The sequence below is a fragment of the Mesoplodon densirostris genome, chromosome 10 (assembly GCF_025265405.1).
Source record: "Mesoplodon densirostris isolate mMesDen1 chromosome 10, mMesDen1 primary haplotype, whole genome shotgun sequence".
In the NCBI taxonomy this organism is placed as follows: Eukaryota; Metazoa; Chordata; class Mammalia; order Artiodactyla; family Ziphiidae; genus Mesoplodon; species Mesoplodon densirostris.
Window position 1 is genome coordinate 42,006,217 of NC_082670.1, and position 21,116 is coordinate 42,027,332.

The following is a 21,116-nucleotide window of genomic DNA, read 5'->3' on the forward strand; positions in this document are numbered from 1 at the left end:
GAAAGAATGAACTGGTCTACTCTGATAGTCACATGAGTAAATTCTTGCTGCTTCTCAATGTGGAAGTTGTACTAGAGGTCCCCATGTGTGTAGCACCTTGGTCACAAACTAACTTCTATCCCCTCTGTCTTCGTGATTTTCTCTTTGGATTCATATGTGAAAACACTGTTGTCTTCTTTTTCTAGAGGGTCAATGGATATCCAATAATCCTTATATGTGTCTTCTGAGTCAGAGGTCTCAGGACCTCGTGGTAGCTCAGTTTCCCATCCCCCAAGTGAATTTTGCATATGGCAGGTAGCATACAGGCCAGAGTGTGCCATCTCAAACATACCTCTGAATTTCATGCAAATGTTTAACCACTTTCACATTTTGAGCTAACAGACAAAAATAAATGCAAAAACCTTTTTTTATTTTTATAAATGCTATGCCAAAGAGACAAGAAAAAGTTTTGTACAAAAATTTAAATTTTATGTTAAGAGCAAGAATAACTGAACAATGTTTTCTTCTTCTATATCCCTTCATACAAAGTGGTAAATGTGGGGGAAAAATGCTTTTTAAAGGACTTATCTTTAAGATGGTAAAAAATGAGCTCATTCATTCATTCCAGATACCCTCACAAATGAGGCTTGCTCAGTTTTGTAGCCTCTAAGTTTCGAAAAAAAAAATAATACAAAAGAGCAATAAGAATAATAAAATTCCAAATAAGATTCTAAATGAAATCTGATTTTTTTCCCAAGCATATTTTCCACAATTTAGAGTATATTTCATGAAGTGACATCCCTATTTGTGCAAATTTTGAAACGTATCATACAGGAACGATGTGTCTCTCTGCTATAACTTTAGTCATTAAAATATAAAGGCATGTTATGAATAAGGGTGAATTTGTATCCTTGACCATAGCTCTGATTTTTTTTTAAACCAGGATTATTGGTGTAATGAGTATGGACATATGGGAAACTTTTGATACATGTAGCCAAGTTGCATTGCTGAACAACTGTAGTAATTCACCTTACCAGAAACTTGTTATAATACTTGTTTCTGTGTACTATATATCTGTCAGCATTAAGAATTATTATAATTGCCAATTTATTGAGAGTTTATTATATGTTACTGTGTTATGCACTTTAGATGCATTATTTTACTTAATCTTCACAAAACATTGTAAATTAAGTATTATTGTTCCCATTTTACAGATGAGGAAACTGGGGCCAAGAGAAATCCATTTATTGCCTAGAGTCAAATAGCTGACAAGTGTCTGTACAGTCAGGAATGGAATCCAGATATGACTGCCTGAGGCCTATGCTCTTAAACAATCTACTTTCCTCTATCCAGCTATCTTTATCTAAATCTCTACCTATGCTATTTAAATCTTTTTCCCCTTTAAAATCATGCTATAAAATATTTGCAGTTTAAAAGAGGAAATTATTTTTCATTTTTATTTGCATGTAAAAGTTCTGTCTTTTTCTGTTATTCTTGTCTATTTTGCTTTTGCATCATGTTAAGCATTTATGTACTGGTCTAGTAATATTTTTATTATTGAGTTGTAAACGCCCTTTATATATTAAGGAGATTAACTCTGTCATATGTTCCAGCTCTTTCACTGTGAGGGTGGCAAATTTTGTAATAGTAAAACAATTGGACAAATATGTAGTTCCAAAAAAAGGAGAAAGTTTGAATAAATTTTGTACATTTTTGATGAATGTTAAAAAATAATCAAATGTTCTCCTTCAAACATCATAATTTTGGCTCAAGCTTACAGAGACTACAGATAGAAATAAGAATGTTTCTACACAATAACAGAAAATCAGTTGATTGTTTAAATAACAAAAGCATCTGGTTCAGATAATAAATGCTGAATTAAGAGAATCTTAGGTAATGTGAAAGATTCCATTGCTGAGAAGAACAGGGTAGATGTAGTATTTACATTTTTGGGGCACCAGTTATCACAATCCTAGAGGTAAAACTTAACATTAAGCTAGTGGATAAGATTGTGAAAAAATGATTTCAATTCTCATATTTAGAATATATAAAGAAATGCCATAAAAACCCCTACAGTTTGAAGTTTAACAATTGTGAGAGTGAGTTAGTCTTAGAATTAAAAGAAATGTATACACACACACACACACATATCACAAAATGGAATATTACTCAGCCATAAAAAAGAACTAAATAATGCCATTTTCAGCAACATGGATGGACCTAGAGATTGTCATACTGAGTGAAGTAAGTCATACAGAGAAAGTCAAATATTATATGATGTCACTCATATGTGGAATCTAAAATTTGACACAAATGAACTTATTTGCAAAACAGAGACAGACTCATAGGTATAGAAAACCAACAAGGTTACCAAAGGGGAAAGAGGGGGGATAAATTGGGAGTTTGGGATTAACAGATACACATTACTATGTGTAAAATAGATAAACAACAAGGTCCTACTGTATAGCACAGGGAACTATATTCAATATCTTGTCATAACCTCTAATGGAAAAGAATCTGAAAAAGAATATATATATATATATATATATATATATATATATATATATATATATATATATATATATAACTGAATCACTTTGCTATACACCTGAAACTAACACAACATTGTAAATCAGCTATACTTCAATAAAAATAAATATATATCAAACTAAAAAAAATAAAAGAAACATAAATAATTAAACCACAATTTTATCCACCTAGTATGCTGGGTTTTACTTCTTATTTACACTGGCATATTTGGGAACAATTTAACAACTTTTTACAATTCCTTATGATATGTGATCAGACTGTAATATTTACCCATGTTTTTTTCCCAAAGCCTCTTTTTGATATGTATTTACCCACAAAATAAGAAAACTACCTGTTTTTATAAAGCACCAAACAAGAAAACTACCTGTTTTTATAAAGCAATTCTCATCTTATGACCATATGAACTAAGGAGTAAAGCTAGTTACAAATCCAGTGCAAATAAACACTATGGAAGAACGTTGATCAGATCTGAGAATTTCCCTCTTGGTTTTCTCTCATTTCCTAAAGATAGCAGTCTCCCTTTCTTACTGACAGACTCCTGTTTCTTGCATTTGATCCTGCTATTTGTAGAAACTAGTTTTTCAAATAGCTCAGTAATTCATTTAAAAACAGAGACCTCAGATTTATCTGATTTAATATGATCTTCATTTTAACAAGTCCTATGATTTATGAAGTCCATTTAAAGACAACTAACTCAAAATGACAATTTGACTTCTCATCTAGGTCAGTGGTTCTCAGTTTCAGCTCAACATTAGAATCTCCCGGGACTTTTTAAAAGCCCCAAGAGCAGGGTTCCACTCTAGGAAAATGAAATAAAAAAACTTAAAATAGAACCACCATATGATTCAGCAATTCCACTACTGGGCATATACCCATAGAAAACCTTAATTCAAAAAGACACATGCACCCCAATGTTCATTGCAGCACTATTTACAACTGCCAGGACATGGAAGCAACCTAAATGTCCATCAACAAAGGAATGGATAAAGAAGATGTGGTACATATATACAATGGAATACTACTCAGTCATAAAAAGGAACGAAATTGGATCATTTGAAGAGATATGGATAGACCTAGAGACTGTCATAGAGAATGAAGTAAGTCAGAAAGAAAAACAAATATCATATATTAATGTGTATATGTGGAATCTGAAAAAATTGGTATAGATGATCTTATTTACAAAGCAGAAATGGAGACACAGACATAGAGAACAAATGTATAGATGCCAAGGGGAAGGTGGTGCTGGAATGAACTGGGAGATTGGGGTTGACATATATACACTGTTAATACTATGTAAAAAATAGATACCTAGTGAGAACCTACTGTATAGCTCAGGGAACTCTACTCACTGCTCTGTGGTGACCTAAATGAGAAGGAAATCCAAAAAAGAGGGGATATATGTATACGTATAGTTAATTCACTTTGCTCTACAGTATAAACTAACACAATACTGTAAAGCAACTCTACTCCAATAAAACAAAAAACTCTCAATCAAACAAACAAACAAACAAACAAATGTCTCCACTACTCCCTTGATAACTTTTAGATTCTCTTTAGAAATCAGAGAAAATGAAATGGAAAAAAAAAATCTCATTATTGCTCTGTTGCTCTTAAAAGCACGTGTTTTTTTTTTTAAGCAATGCTTAAAAATATTTTTTGAGTCAAAATCAAAATAAACTGTTAAGCTCAAAAAAAATAAGTGTAAAAAAAAAACCCCCGAATCTCTGGAGGTGGGCAAATGCTGGTTTAAAATCTCCACCAGCGATTTACATGTACAACAGGAATTGAGATCCTCAAATTCTAGCTCCTTCATTGGCAGTCTAGAAAAGTCAATCAAATCAACCTTGGAAACAAAAATTTGAAAGTAAAAGCAGGAGGATCATAGGAAATGGTGTTTCAGGGAATGCTTTGAATTAATAAAAATTTGGGTCACAAATTCTTCCTGTCTAATGTCATAAAAGTTTAACCTGTACATTAATTTATGATAGATTACTTCTGAGAGATCTGTTCTGTGCTGAGATTCACTGTAATTGAGTTAGTAAAACCTAATGCTTTATGTTTCCTTTGACATTCTACACAGGTTTGGAAAATACTTAGGCTGGGACCAGGCATAGCATTTGTTGCCAGTTGAGTCTGGGGGCTAGTACTTCCAAAGAATGTTTTATTTAGCATTTTATTTGGCACTTTAAAAAATACTTGGCCACTGATTAACACTCATAGAAGAAAGAGAGACCCCTAAACAATGGACTTAACCATTGTGATCAGCTGGTTGATCGATTTTCAAAGAAAGATCACTTTCACATATTTCTTTTCTTTTGAGTGTGCTTGCATTTATTTTTTAAATTTTATTGAAGTATAGTTAATTTAAAATGTGTTAATTTCTGCTGTACAGCAAAGTGATTCAGCTAAACATATATATATATATATATATATATATATATATATATATTTCATATTCTTTTCCATTTCATCTTCTTTATCCATTCCTCTGTTGATGGACATTTAGGTTGTTTCCATGTCTTGGCTATTGTGAATAGTGCTGCTATGAGCATAGGGGCATAGGTATCTTTTTGAATTAGTTTTGTCCAGATATATGTCCTGGGATGGGATTGCTGGATTGCATGGTAACTCTATTTTTAGTTTTTTGAGGACCCTCCATACTGTTTGCCATAGTGGCTACACCAATTTACATTCCCACCAACAAATGTTGACACCAATGCAGTAATCTCCAAGTAGGTGTACATATAACACAATCTAATTTAAAGCAGACTCTCTGTCTGAGATAAATGCTTTCTGATTATAGTTACTTAGAAAAAATTAAATTCCACTACCAACCATCATTTCTGATTGTATTCATCACATCTTGGATCCACAACCAGTCTCTATACCCACTTCTGTCTCTACAGGTTTAAATGTGAAAGTCATACTGGGGATGAGATATAAACCGACCTGCCACTCTTCACATCACCTGCTACACTCAGTCCTAGGCCTATTTTATTTTTAACTGAGGGTCAGTTGATTTTCAAAAACGTGATTGAATGCATTTGGTTCTGACCTTTCATATCCACTTGTTATTAACACAACTGGAGAGCTAATCATTCACTACCTGCCCATAGAACACATACTAGACAAGTTCTTCTCCTGTTTTCTTATTCCTTCTCTTTGCAGATTTTTAATAAACACTTAAGGGTTCCCAAGATAACATTTCTGCTGGCAAGGTGACCATCTAGGATTGATTTGCTCCTGCAGTGTATATAAACTGCAAAACAAAAACAAAAATATAAGTTTTTGTGTTCATTTTATTTTGAATTCTAGAACCTCCATTGGTGACTCGAGTTCTAATTTTTTGAGACAGGTGTCTCATTGCTTTATCTTTATTCTCCAGATTAGAACACAGAAAAGAGAAAAATAAGTTATTTGTCCATGGAAGCAACTCTCATTTTCTGGTTTGATTTAAGGGTAAAAATGAAATTACCAAGAGGAATGGGCCCTCTCTATTCTCTTCAGGCAATTTCCCATAAATATTATTTACCAAAATCAAGCTTTGGTAAATCTTGGGTTGCAACATTCAAGGTTATAACCCTAGGGAAGAACTTGGTATCTGGATATTTTTAACTGCTGATGAAAAAAAAATTCATATGTTTTGATGGACAACTTGCTAGAGGGCCAGGGTAAATCTGTCTTATAAAGAAACCTCATATGAATACCTGAATGAGTAGCTACCTTGCCCAGCCATCCAGGTGGGCAAGGAAACAACAAAGAGAAGGACATTCTGACAACCAGATTTAGCAATAGTGGACCCCATCATGATGACCTTCCCATGTTGTAAGCCCACAGCCTGTGTTGAGCAAATAAAATTTTAAAAAATATATTTTTGCCAACCCAGAAGTCCTCTTCACAAAGGTGGTAGAGAAAGGAAACACTTATATTATTGACTAAGCATTCAAACCAGAATGTGATGTCTATCACAAACACTAAGAGACTGCAAAGAGAGAAGAAATCTCACCTTTCATATAGCCGAGTAGGTGTAACCCATTATATATATGTTCTCAAGATAAACAATAATTCAATTTATCCTCAAGTAAGAGGACTTGACAAGTACCATTTATTACACACAGTTCATCCTAAATCACCTGTTAATTGGGGGGACCATCTGTGTTAGTTCATTGGCTTTACCCAAAGGAAAAAGAAACTTCTCATATCTTTATGACAGGAGGCAGTTTTATAGCTTAGAGCCAGGTGTCAGATAAAGTTAGGCTCCCACCCTCCCTCAGAAACTAGGAGAAACTCGGAGATAAGGCTGCTATCTCCCTTGGATGTTTACCTTCAAAGGAGATGGTTCTCAAGTCCTTGAGACTTTCCTGAGTCTTAAAGCTGACAAAATGCCCATCTAGTTTTCACAAGGATTTATCACCATTTCAAAGAGAGGAGAATGTACTTATAAAGACAAGTTTTCTAAAATAAATTGCTCTAGGAACAAGGGAGGGAAATCTCTTCACTTATTTTCAACAAGGGGAATTAAGCCTCTTTTTGAACATTTCTCTTTGTCCTTACACCTGGGTGACATGGGGCAGAACTGAAAGCTCAGAGAGTCTAACTCTGAAATAGCCACTAAAAAGAAAGAAGTCTCACTGATTTTTCTTTGCTAGGGACTCCCTTGAGAATACTATAGGAGAAGTTGGGGTTTGACAGTTTGGGCGTTTCTCCTTCAAATTCTTTTCAAGAGCTTAATGTTGATTTTTATATTGTAGTGAATCACGGTAAAAAGCTGAGCAGAAGTCAGAAAGTAGAAGGACAGACATTCCTGTGTGTGCTAGTTTTTCAAGATAAACAAACAAAATAATAGAATCAGGGTTAGTAAGTATGTGGAGGTCAGGCAACCCAGATATTAAATGTTTTGACCCCAGATTCAATACTGTCTTTCCTAGAGTTAATTATATCCACATTCTCCACCTACCATCCTACCTTCGCAGGACCTTAGCTAATGAACGTCTTATCATTTCTGGCTTATGGATAATAAATTCTGATACTAGATCTTGTATTTTTACACCATAGTTAGTAGTTATGTAAATGTCCAAAATATATTTAAATTTTTTCAGAAAAAAATGAATATGTAGCTGTCAATAAGTTATGATAGACATTTTCTGGAAATGAAAATTTGCTCTGGTTTCATCTTTACAAAAACATATATGTAGATTATTCTGCTTTCATTTGGCAGATAAGAATATTCAGAGTTGGTTATGTATTAAAAGGGAAGAAAAAATCAATTTACACAGCACATTCTTTAAGAACGTTCTTTCGGTAATATTGGATTAAAGTTTCACAACTACATCACTTATTACCCAAAGTTAACTCTAAGCAAAACAAATTTTGGAATGTGACACTCTTCAAAATTTTGATTTTGTAAATGTCTTAAGGTCTTTCTTATTTATATTTTCTTATCCAAAATAACTCTGTTGTTCAGCTGGTGATAGGATAAAATACTGAGCCTTCACGGCCTGTGGTCTAGTCTGAAAATAATGATTTATTTATTGTGTTAATGATCTCCATCTTTCTTAAATGTAGACATTTGATTTTCCCAAGTTATTCAGCTCTTTACCTATACTCAGATTGGCAAAGGAAAGTAGAAACATCACAAAAGGTCCAAAATCATGACTCTATCTGTCATAACATCATGCCATTTCAAACCAGCTGCTGAATCATGGTGGCAAACATTACTTTGACTTCCATCACATTCAGGAAGAGCTGAGAAATAGTGCTCAGTTTGCCAGCCTGGTGTCAGAGGATGAGATACTTATTCCTCTTCAATCTCATTTAATTATTCCTATAATTATAACATCTTACATTTGAAAGATAATTGAGAGTGCATTTAGTCCAATATTTTATTGAATGTTATAATGCCGTTTAGCCTTATAAATCTTCTGTTGAAGCTCTTCTGGTGACAGAAAGTTTACCATTTATAAGCCAGACGTGATATATGTTTTAATATGGATGAAACAAACTAATGACTGCATGAACAACAACAAAAAAAAACAAGAAACATTGAACAAATGAGAGTTTAGTTTCAAATATTGTGGCCTTGGGCATGATATTTAATCTTTGGAGCCTCAATTTCATTCTCTGTAATATGAGGTCAAAGGATTATGGTGAAGATTTGCATTCATGCCTGTAAAGTGCTTAGTACTGATATGTAAAATAAATAGCCCTTCATAAAGGTTAGCCAAAGAAGATTATTTCTTTAAATCTTTTGTGAGAGTAACTACCAAATGTTGCTACTCTCAGGAAAATAAAAAACATGCTAGTTTTTATCTGTCAGAAAGAAAAGGAGGAATTGAGGCTTTTTCTCCTTTCATTCGAAACCTGCAGAGAATTACAGATGATGAAAGCTACAACTCACTTATTTCATGACTGTTGATTTTCTGTGGATAGAACAAATCAGTGCAGGAGTGAAGCTACTTCTTGTTTTAGCAACTTTTCCTCCATCTCCTCCTTCTAATCTAACAAATGCAGCTCCTCTTCCATGATGCAGGGCATGTCCTGTTTCACCATCCTGCTCAGACACTTGGCTATGCCACATGCAGTTTTCCTGTCTGCTTTCCTTACGCCTTGCACATACCCCATGTCCACCTTGGAGCCAACTTTGAGCCACAGCTTTCTCAGACGATTGCTTCTTCACCCTGTGATACAGCCCAGGATAAAACAACCAACCAAACAACCAACAATGAACCAAACAAACAAAAAACAACTTACTTACAAAACAGAAATAGAGTCTCAGATGTGGAAAACAAACCTATGGTTACCGGGGGGAAATGGGAGGGGGGAGGGATAAATTGGGAGTTGGAGATTGACATATACACACTACTATATATAAAATAGATAATGAATAAGGACCTACTGTATAGCACAGGGAACTTTACATAATACTCTGTAATGACCTATATGTGAAAAGAATCTAAAAAAGCGTGGATGTATGTATATGTATAGCTGATTCACTTTGCTGTACACCTGAAACCAACACACCATTGTAAATCAACTGTACGCCAATAAAAATTAAAAAAAAAAAACAAACAAAACAACAACAGAGAGAGTTGCCCAAAGAAGAGAAACTGACCTCCCTCAGTTTCCATCAGCTATTTTGGGATGAAATGCTCCTTTGACAACCATGCATTGGCACCTGGAAATACAAAGTTATGGTGGTTTCCTTCCACTGGTGTCATTTAATCACATTGTTCTATTAGAGTACAGTTTTAGAACTAAATTTCTCTTTTGCCCTCCTCTCTGATATTTTCTTTTATACTTATTTCTCAACTGGTATGATCTGCTAATACCAATCTCCACTCAGTTAAGTTTATCTTGTCCACTCCAAACAGTGTAACCCTATCAAATAGAGATTGATGGATAAAGAAATCAGTGCAACCACTCCACTCCGTACTCCGTAGCAAGAGGTTCATTTGCTGTCTCTCACTTTTGTAATGATCCCTTTTGCAAAAGCTGGGACTTAATCCAATCCCAGTTCACTTTACCTCCTCCGTGTTTTAGAGGTTACATTTTATGGAACGATGCACTCAGTGCTAAAGGAAAAGGTAACCAAGCGATTGAAGGGTGAGGAGGTGTGGGTGGGTTATGGCAAGGCTGTTCCTTAAGGTGGCATCAGCCCCTCAAAGCCATGGTCACCCCTCTCAGGAGGCCAGAACTTTTCTGCTGAGCTCTCGAGAGATCAGGGTCTGAATTGAAGGTACAGCTGTGTGTCTTTATCCTGCCATTAACTGTAGAACAAGAAAACAGTTACTGAGGAAAAAAATAAACAAAAACTTCCTATTCCAAACCATTTTTTATATGAGATGCTACACCTGAATATGAATGGGGCATATTTTAAAAATTATATATCTCCATTAACCTGACTACTATTTTCTCTTATTTTTCAGGAATGAAGATGGAGAAGTGAAAACCCAGACTGGGCTGAAGTTTTTTGGAGTGCTGGTGCTAATCACTTGCTAGATTTAACTTTTATTACTTTTTTTTTTTTTTTGCAGTCTTAGTGTTTCCTTTATGAACTGTAGTGGAACTAAAAAACAAGTTTCCTGCAGGCATATAACAAGGAAGTACTCACTAATACCTGGCATAGGAGATATTTACCTACAGTTTCTCCCACCACTGTTAGAGCCTTGAATGCCTTCTATTAAGCTGACAGCAATACTAACATGTCCCTCTGTCTAGCAGCCAAAGAAAGAAGAATCACAGGGAAATAGAAGGATGGGTGTGACGATTTTTTAACACCAGTTTTATTTAATGCACACATTACTCTCTGAATCAGGATTTATTCCCCTTCTGCTTAATTTCTTTTTCATGTAAAAAAAAAAAAAAGAACAGCAACTTTTTAAAAAGGAGCCCCTGGGGCCTCCCTGGTGGCGCAAGTGGTTGAGAGTCCGCCTGCCGATGCAGGGGATACGGGTTCGTGCCCCAGTCTGGGAGGATCCCATATGCCGCGGAGCGGCTGGGCCCGTGAGCCATGGCCGCTGAGCCTGCGCGTCCGGAGCCTGTGCTCCGCAACGGGAGAGGCCACAACAGTGAGAGGCCCGCATACCGCAAAAAAAAAAAAATAAAATAAAATAAAATAAAATAAAATAAAATAAAATAAAAAGGAGCCCCTGAAAAACAATTAATAAATTAAAAAAATAAATAAATAAAAAGGAGCCCCTGCCTTCTTTCAGGAGTTCATTGGGGGAGCTCTTGAATGTGAGAAAGTTGGTATTTTCACAAAATGCACGCTATTTTCCTGTTCTGTTTGGGTTCTGTGCTTGATGGGACAGCACATGCCATTAACTGTATAACAGGTTGAGGTGGTGTTGCTGGAATGTTTCTAACATCACTGTCTCTCTGACCATCACCACATGATTCTTGCAAAGGCTACTTCAGAGTTAGTTTGTACCCATAATCTTGGGAGCAGCCAAGACCATAGAGCAAACCACACTGTTGGTGACAATCCCAGAGCCAACCTACAGAAGGCCCAATGCCCACCATATTGGCTGTGGTCTCTTTCTTTCCCAGCTGCCATTCTCAGTATCCTGTGTTCACCTTCTCTAAGTGGCTTCCTTTTTCTAGCCTTCTACTGGGGCAACAAACTAAGGAAGAGTCCACAATAGTTCTGGACAGTGAGCTCCTGGTAGCAGAGGACTCTCAGTAGAGACTATACCCTTGCACACAACCCATGCTGCCCTGGGAGCCAGCTCTGTCTGAGCCATGGCTCCCTCAGACCACTGCTCCATCGCCCCCATCATCCTGCCACAGGCCATTTTGGAAGGCTCCATTGCCAGTCATCACGTGGCACCTGGAAATACAAAGTTCTCATCATCTCCTCCATTAGTGCGTGAGAAGCAGTGGAGCCTTAGTAAAGCTTTCTGCTCTCTCTCCTCCCCAAAACAAAAATCTCTACCTGCTAAATTTTGTGAGGCATCACTTTAGATTATTGATAACCATCTCTAGTATTCAGTGTGCTCTGATCATGTGTCAGGCACCATGAATTTGATTTAACCTTCACAATGAGCCTGTGAGACAGGTAATAGTATTTTTCATATTTTATGTTTGTAAGAATAGGCTCCAAAAGGTTAAATCAAGCTAGTAAGTAGTAGAGACAGAATTAACATCCAGATAATCAGATTCTAACACCAAGTTATTTATTCAATCATTTGTCCATTCATTTTTGACTTTAAGAATAAAAGGTTGAGTTGATCACACTCCCTAGTTCATTGCTGTTAAGTTTGGACAAGACCTCCTCTTCTGTGTACTTGTTGATTGGATAATTGATTGATTAACTTTTATAACAATTTCTATCTTCCCTTCTGCTATAAGCACACATTCTTGTGTTTGATAAATATTCTTTGCCTATATATGTTTTGAGGATGTGCATTGTTTTTCTCTGCATATATATTTAATAAAAGTAAATGACATTATAGTTTATATTTTGTTTCTTTTCTTTTTCCACTTAGCACATGGTTTTTAAGCTCTATCCACATTGTCTATAAATAGCTAGTGGATTGTTTCCTCACAGCTACCTGGGGTGCGGTCTTCACATCTCACCTGCCCACCTGCCCCACGGTGAGCTCTCAGGATGCAACCCTCTACCAGGAATAGCTGTGATGTGTATTGTTGCATGTAACCTCCTGTGGACCTTTTTGAGAATTTCTCTGGAATATATACCCAGGTTTAGAATCATTTAAGTCTGTATGTGCTTAATTTGATGAAATGCTCCCAGACTGCTATTCTCTAGAATGCATGTCCTCATTTTTATTCCCACCAGCAATGTGTTAGGGCTTTTATGTCCCTGAGTATCTCTCTACTTGGAGATATGAGCTTTGAAACCTCAGGCTTTACCATCTTTGAAGGCAACTTATAAGACAGGAAATTTGTTTGAATATGGTGTCCTATTCACCTTAAGTTTTCCAGTTCTCAGAGACTTCTAGGCCCTCTAGCTCAGTGCAGTTGTCACTTAGGTGTTATTGTTTTCATATCATCGATGAAAGCCTTGAATCTGAAGGATTATTTGACTGAGGTCAAATAAGGTAGTGATGGATAAACCTAGCACAAGGCCTTTTGGCTCTCCTACTATGTTATTTCTACCAAAACAACCTGCATCCAAACATTATAGTCCAATCTGTTCAGCTTCTCAGCAAAGATCAGAGTGTTGAGACCATGAAAACAGGATGGACAAGTTCCTGAACATTTCAATACAAACCAATGAGTACCAATATGATGGTTTATGTAAGCTTTTATAGAGATCCAAGGTGTAAGGGGTTGAGACAACTCTTCTCAGCCAGAGTGGAAAACATCTGACATCAGCTTCCCCCACCCCCATCCAGTACTCATAAAGAATCCTTTCATGATCATGGTCTTGAGCTACGGAGCCTAGGTTTGGGTTCAGAATCTCCCACACAGAGGTCCAGGCAGCCATAATCCAATGGCTGTAGTTCACGTTCAAGAGGAAACCTGTTATGACTCCTGCCCTGATGTATTGCAAGTTAGCTCTTGGACAACACTTTCCTCTGTGGTCTTATTCCTCTTCCCCAAGGACAGTTCTCTCTGATTGTCTAAATCAACCCAGATCCCCTGTACTCCCCTTATCACTGGGCAACTGGGGCTGATGCTCTGGAATCTCCAGTTTAGGGGTGGCTGAGCTTTGAAGTGCTTTCTTCAAAAATGTCTGGACCCCTCTTTAGTTGCTGGAATGAGTACAGGTCAACATCACCACCCAAATGGGGCATCCTGAGTTTGGGTAGGAAACATCATAGGCTCTAGCTAGACCCTGTATCTCCCATTCAGGATATCTCAATCATCTACATCATACTTGGGGCAGCTAGGTCCTTTAAGATGCATAGAGATTTATGCCTAGAGTGTTGTCCCATGGTTCTGCAGCCAGGCCTCAGTTTTAGGAAATTGGTCGGGTGAATGGATCATTCTGGCTGCCCTATGTGTTATTTCTTTCCCAGAATCATGCAAGATTGGACCTCTACAGGGTGCTGACAGGCTGATTTCTGCTGACTCAAATTGCTTATATAGGTACAGGCTTCACAAAGCATAGTCTTCCTGAAATGTTGACACCTTTTGTGTTCTACTGCATCTTTCCTTCCTCTCAATTTCTAAAAACCACTATTTTTTTTTCTGCAGAACAGTTCTCCCAATATTTTGCTTCTAAAACTAAAACTCACTTGTTCTAGTTCCTAGTGCCATTGGAACCCACTGTCATTGATGGTGTAAGAAGAGACATAATTCTGGTCCATGAAATTTAAGAGGAAATCTGCTCAGGGTCTTCTAGTAAGAATTACTTAGCTCTTAGAAAGAAACACAATGGGGTCGGGGGGAAGTCAGCAAGATGGCAGAGTGGTGATATCAAAACCCAGCCTCTGTGCACCTACACCAAATAGAATCTTGGAGACAGAGTTTTGGGTGAATTAGAAAAGAATAGCTTTATTGCAGGCACCAAGCAGAGTCCAGGCAGCTAGTGCTTAAAAGACCCAAACTCTCTGAAGGCTTTCAGGGAAAGATTTATAAAGACAGGATGAGCCAGGGGATTTGTGAGGTGTGTGATCAGCTCCTGGACATTCTTCTGATTGGTTGGTGGTGAGGTAATTGGGAGTCAGCAGAAATCAGCCTTCTGGTTCCAACCAGTCTGGGGTCTACGTGCTTGTGAGCAGCACACAGTTAACTTCTTCCATCTGGTGAGGGTTTCAGTATCTGCAAAACAACTCAAAAGACGTGGCTCAGAATATTATCTATAGTTCTGGAGGAGGAACTGAAGGTCTGTGACTTTGTCTAATGGCTAAAGTATGATTATTTTGTCTTGCTTGACTGCTTTCTTTTCTTTCTGCCTTTTCTCACTTCTCTGATTAAATTTATTCTTTGACTAAAGTTTTTCTACAGACAAAAGGCAGGCGGAGGACATGGGGGTCTACTTTGGAAGGCCTCATATGGTCTCTCTCCATTACAGTAGGAAGCCCTATTTCCTCCTTCCTGCCATGGAGACACCAATTCAATAACAATACAAGGACCATTTCTCTTTGTGAAAGATCCAGAAGCTGGTTAAGAGGCTCCCACACTCCGGACAAGCACAAAACCGGGTGCATCAAAGCCAGTAGGAAAATTCATGGCTCTTAACAGTCCCTACCCTTGGGGTAGTGCCACGTGGTTGAGAGGAAACTCTCAACTCCTGACTTCTCCCTCGAGATGAAAAGAGAATACTGGACCTATAGATGACATTCTGACTTTTGTGGGGCTACTCAAAGGACTGATTTCTGTTTCAAGTCTCTTGGAGAATGTATGGGAACTGGAATAATCTAGATGTCTGGGGCCTGTTGAGAATGAAAAAAGAGCTGGGTGGTGTGCTGTTGTTTCACAATCCATAATCCACCTACCCTAAGTATATCACCCATATAATCATCCATCGATATACTACTACGCTCACAATAATAAGAATAGTTCAAATTAAACGAGTTCTTATTATACCTCAAGAATTACTGTAACTTCTTTATTTGTATTATGTCAACATTTACTATTGTTATTTTCATTTTACAGATGAGAAAACTGAGGCACAAAGATGTTAAATAACATGACTGAACTCACATCATTACTAGACCTACTTGGGGTCAAATATTCTTCACCTAAGGAAAGATTTCTGGCTAACTCAGGGAGCAAAAGCAGCTTTCAAGGAGGATGGGTTTGGGGTTTATTAATCAATTGATTCATTCCATTATTTTACAATTTTTTGTTGTTGTTGTCGAGCATCTGCTCTGTGTCAAGCAGTGTGCCGAGCTGGGCTGCAGCTCCCTCCAGACTCACCAGTTGCTTGCAGACTCGCAGAAAGACAGAAGTTACCATGGAGTTCTTAGCAGTGGAATGGGGTGTGGTTTCATTGAGGAATGGAGGTGAGGCTGAGACTGAAGGATGAAGTACAGTCGACCAAGGCCAAGGAGGATGGATGGATTAACAGAGAGGGCACTGCAGGTGTAAAGGCATTGGGGGCACAGATGAGAATGGTGCATTCTAGGAACCATGGAAAGGGTTTCTGTGTCTTCCTGGTATTTAAACTTCAGCCCTTTCTTTGCAGAACGTATTTAAGGATGAGTGACATTAGAAAAGCAAAACCAAACCAAAGCTAAGACCAAACATTTGCATCCAAAGTGAACCTGGAATGATCTGAACTTGCAACAAATGACAATCTCTCATTCTGCCTCTCTGTCTCTCATTATAACTGAATTACATATCGAGTCAAAAAATTTGGGAGAATGAGCTGAAGGCTATGAATCAAGCTGAATTGAAACTAAACTACGTTCTGGCTTACTCATTGTGGAACTGGAGGGCTGAGTTAGTGCCAGTGCAAGGGCATTCATGGTTTCATGTATCATTGTATTATTAAAAGTTTCAAAGCAGCACTATTAACAATAGCCAAGACATGGAAGCAACCTAAGTGTCCAATGACAGATGAATGGATAAAGAAGATGTGGTACATACACACAGTGGAATACTACTCAGCCATAAAAAGAATGAAATAATGCCATTTGCAGCAACAAGGATGGACTTAGAAATTATCATACTAAGTGAAGTAAGCCAGACAAAGACAAATATCATATGATATCACTTATATGTGGAATCTAAAAAAATGATACAAATGAACTTATGTACAAAACAGAAACAGACTCACAGACATAGAAAACAAACTTATGGTTACCAAAGGGGAAAGGTGGGGGGAGGAGAGATAAATTAGGGGATTAGGATTAACGGATACACTCTACTATATATAAAATGGATAGTCAACAAGGTCCTATTGTAAAGCACAGGGAGCTACATTCAATATCTTGTAGTAACCTATAATGGAAAATAAACTGAAAAAAATGTATATGTATACTTTGCTGTACATCTGAAACATTGTAAATCGAGTATACTTCAATTAAAAAAAAGGTTAAACATTTTAATAAAAAATGTTTCAGAAAAGAGGGGTAAAAATGCTCCATCAAAGGAGGGGATTGAAAGACTAGATCAGCATATGGCCACAGTCCCTGTGTTGGGGAGGAGATCAGCCTTGGTGAACTGAAATCTTCTGTCCAATTGTTTTTCCTAAAATAAGAACATTAGACTATTCTCAGAACTGAACAACAGTTGACCATGACTAATTCATTAAGGATGAGGACCTCTGGATGCTCAGAGCTGTGTTTTGATAACTGGCTTTATTTTTGAAGTGGCTGGTTTGAGGACCGTGTCCTCTGACCTCAGATCCAGGGCCCTTCCCCTGCCAGCATGGACTCGTGCTCTATTTGGGGACACACTGGCCCTGCCTTAGGCTCAGGTTTTCCCTTCTTGGTGTGCTGGTAGGAAGTAGGACAGTGGCTCTACCCCTGATGCTTGGTGTGAGTGTGGCTGAGTAGTGTTTCTGTTTGGGCCTCAGTTTCTTCATCTGTGAAGTGAGGATTCTACCACTTCCCTCACTGAGTGATAGCTCAGAATCTTCCTGGAATTTATACTCAGAGATTTTCTGATTAATATGTACCAGATAATGTTTCACTAAACAAAAATGATTGAATGAGGTTGTTAACCCTGGCCACTAGGCCAAGGGAACTGTGGTCAGAGATTCAGAGTTCACTAGTAGACTATTCATTAACCAGGCTGGCTGTCCAAGTCCTGACTTATATGACATGATTTTCCTAGGCAATGGTCAGGGGAAATCCTGAACTAGTTACCACGCATGTTTTACAGATTCCATCACTACACGGTCAGTCTTGCCTTTATACTCCCAGATCCTGAGCTTTTTCATTAACTAAGGCTTTTCTCCTTTCCTTCTTTTCCTGATGTTTTCTCCATCTATATGATTTACCATATTATTTGTATTTTATATGTTGCTACCCCAATTCTTCAGAGCTTGAATTTTTGTTTCCTTTCTTATTCTAAAATGCATTTCTGTGTACATTTCTCTGAACCTGTGCTCTAGAGCCCGTGAGCCACAACTACTGAGCCCATGAATCACAGCTACTGAAGCCTGCATGCCCAGAACCAGTGCTCCACAAGAGAAGCCACTGCAATGAGAAGCCCATGCACCACAACGAAGAGTAGCTCCCGCTTGCCACAACTAGAGAAAGCTGGTGCACAGCAACAAAGACCCAACACAGCCTAAAATAAATAAATAAATAAATAAATAAATAAATAAATAAATAAGTTTATAATAAAAAAAGTTGATTTTAGGAAAGTTATTACCTCTTTTAGGTAATTTCACATCTGCTAAATTGAGAAATTATAAACCACTTTATACATAAAGATATTGCTGTGAGGATTAAATGAGATAATAAGTGAAAAGAGCTGATATTGTACCCTACACAATAAAGATTAGTTTTCTTGTGCCTTCCTTTGGATTACCAAGAACAAGTCCCATTAAACGTCTTTGTCCTTTATTTTTCCTTTAGCGTCACTCATACTCAGCCAATCTCTGCATCAGATACAGGAAGGTGTACACCATGTATACGCTCATTCATGGGTGTTTGAGGTTGTGATTCTTTTATTCTTCAAAGTCTATGACATACACAAACAAGTTTGAGAATTATAGCTATGCTTTCTACCTTTCTTGTTTGAGGTGAACATCTATTAATTTACCCAACACATACTCTTTTTTTCTAGGAATTCCCAGACTCCTACCTACACAGTTCTTACATGGGCATTGGTGCACATACAACTGTGATGACAACCCCAGCTCCCAGTTCAATTGTACAGAAACAAAATCCCAGTTCAAGAATATAGCTCAATTCACATTTAGTTGGTCATAATGAGCACATGTTTCAGGCTGGACTAATACGTTTCTTCCCCATAAATTTGGATTTTGACCCGAGAGAATTAATTTCACCTCCTATGTAGGTGGCTGGATGTTGAATTGTCTCAGAAGCTTTCAGGGTCCTTTTCCACACTGGATACAGATAAACACAGAAATGTGATTTGCAATGAGAGTCAAAAGAAGGAAAGGCATGGAGGGAAATATGATGAGAGGGACTCATCTGAATTCCCTCTGGCTTTGCAGCCACTGGTACCACTGACTCCTAAGGGGCACCTGCCTCCCTGCTTACATTAGCTCTCCATGTGCCCTTCCAATGATGTTCTTATTTTTACCTTCATTAGTTCAAGTTGCATTCTGTTACATGTAACCAAAAGAAGTTTAACTGACTGATAGTGATATTAAAACTCACAGCTGCAGCTGTTTGGGTGGTTGCAGCAGCGCTTAGAGACAAAAGATCTCTTTTCAAAGATTTCCTTGTACATATGTTTCCTGCAGCAGCCTTTACTCCTAATAAGTATGTCCATGTTCTAATTATATTCAGATATAGGTTTTCCAGGTTACTTTTAGCTTAGCTTAGACTTATTAAAAAGGGTGGTTTGTTAGAATAAATTGGAACGTTTTGGGGGAACTTTCATTAAAACACACCCTAAGAAGAGATTGCCTGGGTTTAAAGCAGAGGACTGAAACTGGGGTTCCAGCACCATACTCTTAGAGTCCATTTAAATTGCCTTACTGCATAACAACCCTTTCATCACATTAGAAAACTAGTGTGTAGAGTAGAAAGTGTGTTTCATAGAAATAACAGAAAGATTCCTCAGATATGCAGAAAGTAGCCAGTGTTGTACTGTAATATTTAAAATCATGGATTATAGACTAAAATGTATTCATCTGAATTATGATTTTGACACTTAGCAACTGTGTGACTTTGAACAAGTTATTTAACCTCACCTGTAAAATAGTAACCTTTCCAGTAGTAACGTTCTGATGTGCTGTGAAGTAGTACATGTAAAATTATTAATACATGGTCTGGTTTAGAGTAATAGTTCAAAAAATGTTATCTATTATTTTGATTGTTACAGCTATGTAGCCTTAGCCAGGTTTAGAAATTCATGCGTGCCTCAACCCCTAATTGGAATCAATATCTTGAAGTTATTTACGATTCTAAAGTCTAACTTCTTTACTTATATATTTCTGTGTGCTGGTTAACATTATTTTTATTGTATGCAGAAAAAGTTTATACCAGTCAAAGACAAGTGATATAAAAAATAATTTTCTGTCTTTAAGAGATTAGAGTCTGGGCAATAGTTAAAGAAGATTAAAAAATAAATTATTAATAAACAAAAAATAAATACATTGAATGTATACAACAAGTGCAAATATTTACTATATGTACAAGGATCTAGCCTGTTTTACTTATTAATCCATATGTGTGGATTACTGGTGAAAATGGAAGAGACCAGTGTCTCAGAGTATACATTTTAACTGAAATTAAAAGAGAAGAGGCAATATTTGTAGCAATATGGATGGACCTGGAGATTATTATACTAAATGAAGGTAAGTCAGACAAAGACAAATATTGCTTATATGCAGAATCCAGAAAAAATTATACAAATTAACTTATTTACTAAACAAAAAATGTCTCATAGACTTAGAGAATGAACTTAAGGTTACAGGGGGGAAAAATGGGGGGGAGGGATAGACTGAGAGTTTGGGGTTGACATATACACACTGCTATATTTAAAATAGATAACTAACAAGGACCTAATGTATAGCACAGGGAATGGGAAAAGAATTTGAAAAAGCATAGATACAAGTGTATGTATAACTGAATCACTTTGCTGTACACCTTAACCTAACACAACACTGTTAATCAACTATACTCCAATACAAACTAAAATTATAAGCAGTTCCTAACTTTCAAAAAAATTAAATAAAAGAGAAGAAGCAAGAGTTTAAAGAGATAGAAGATGGAACTCTTCAGAACAGGAGAAATATTGTAATAGACCTGAAGTCAGAGGTGGAGATATTCTGAATGTCTTTCAACAAATAATGTTTGCATACCTGCCATGTACTATGCACTTTATTAGTCACTGAATTTGCAAAGACAAATAAAAATACTTACTGTTGACAGGACACTTATACTCTGGAGCAGCAGACTCATGAATAGATGTGACGTGGGACATTTTTTTTTGCAAATATGAAACCCACATTTTCATATCTTTCCTGAACGTGTTTCCTTGCAGCTCTTCTGCAGCTCAAGCTGAGCCTTCAGGCTTCTTGTTTC

The 21,116-nt window shown here is 37.1% G+C and overlaps 1 protein-coding gene across 1 annotated transcript in view; it reads left to right on the forward strand.

Annotated features, from left to right (window-relative positions):
* The window catches only part of MLIP (muscular LMNA interacting protein), a 172,219-nt gene that overhangs the window by 138,670 nt on the left and 12,433 nt on the right, over positions 1–21,116 (forward strand). The window lies entirely within an intron of this gene.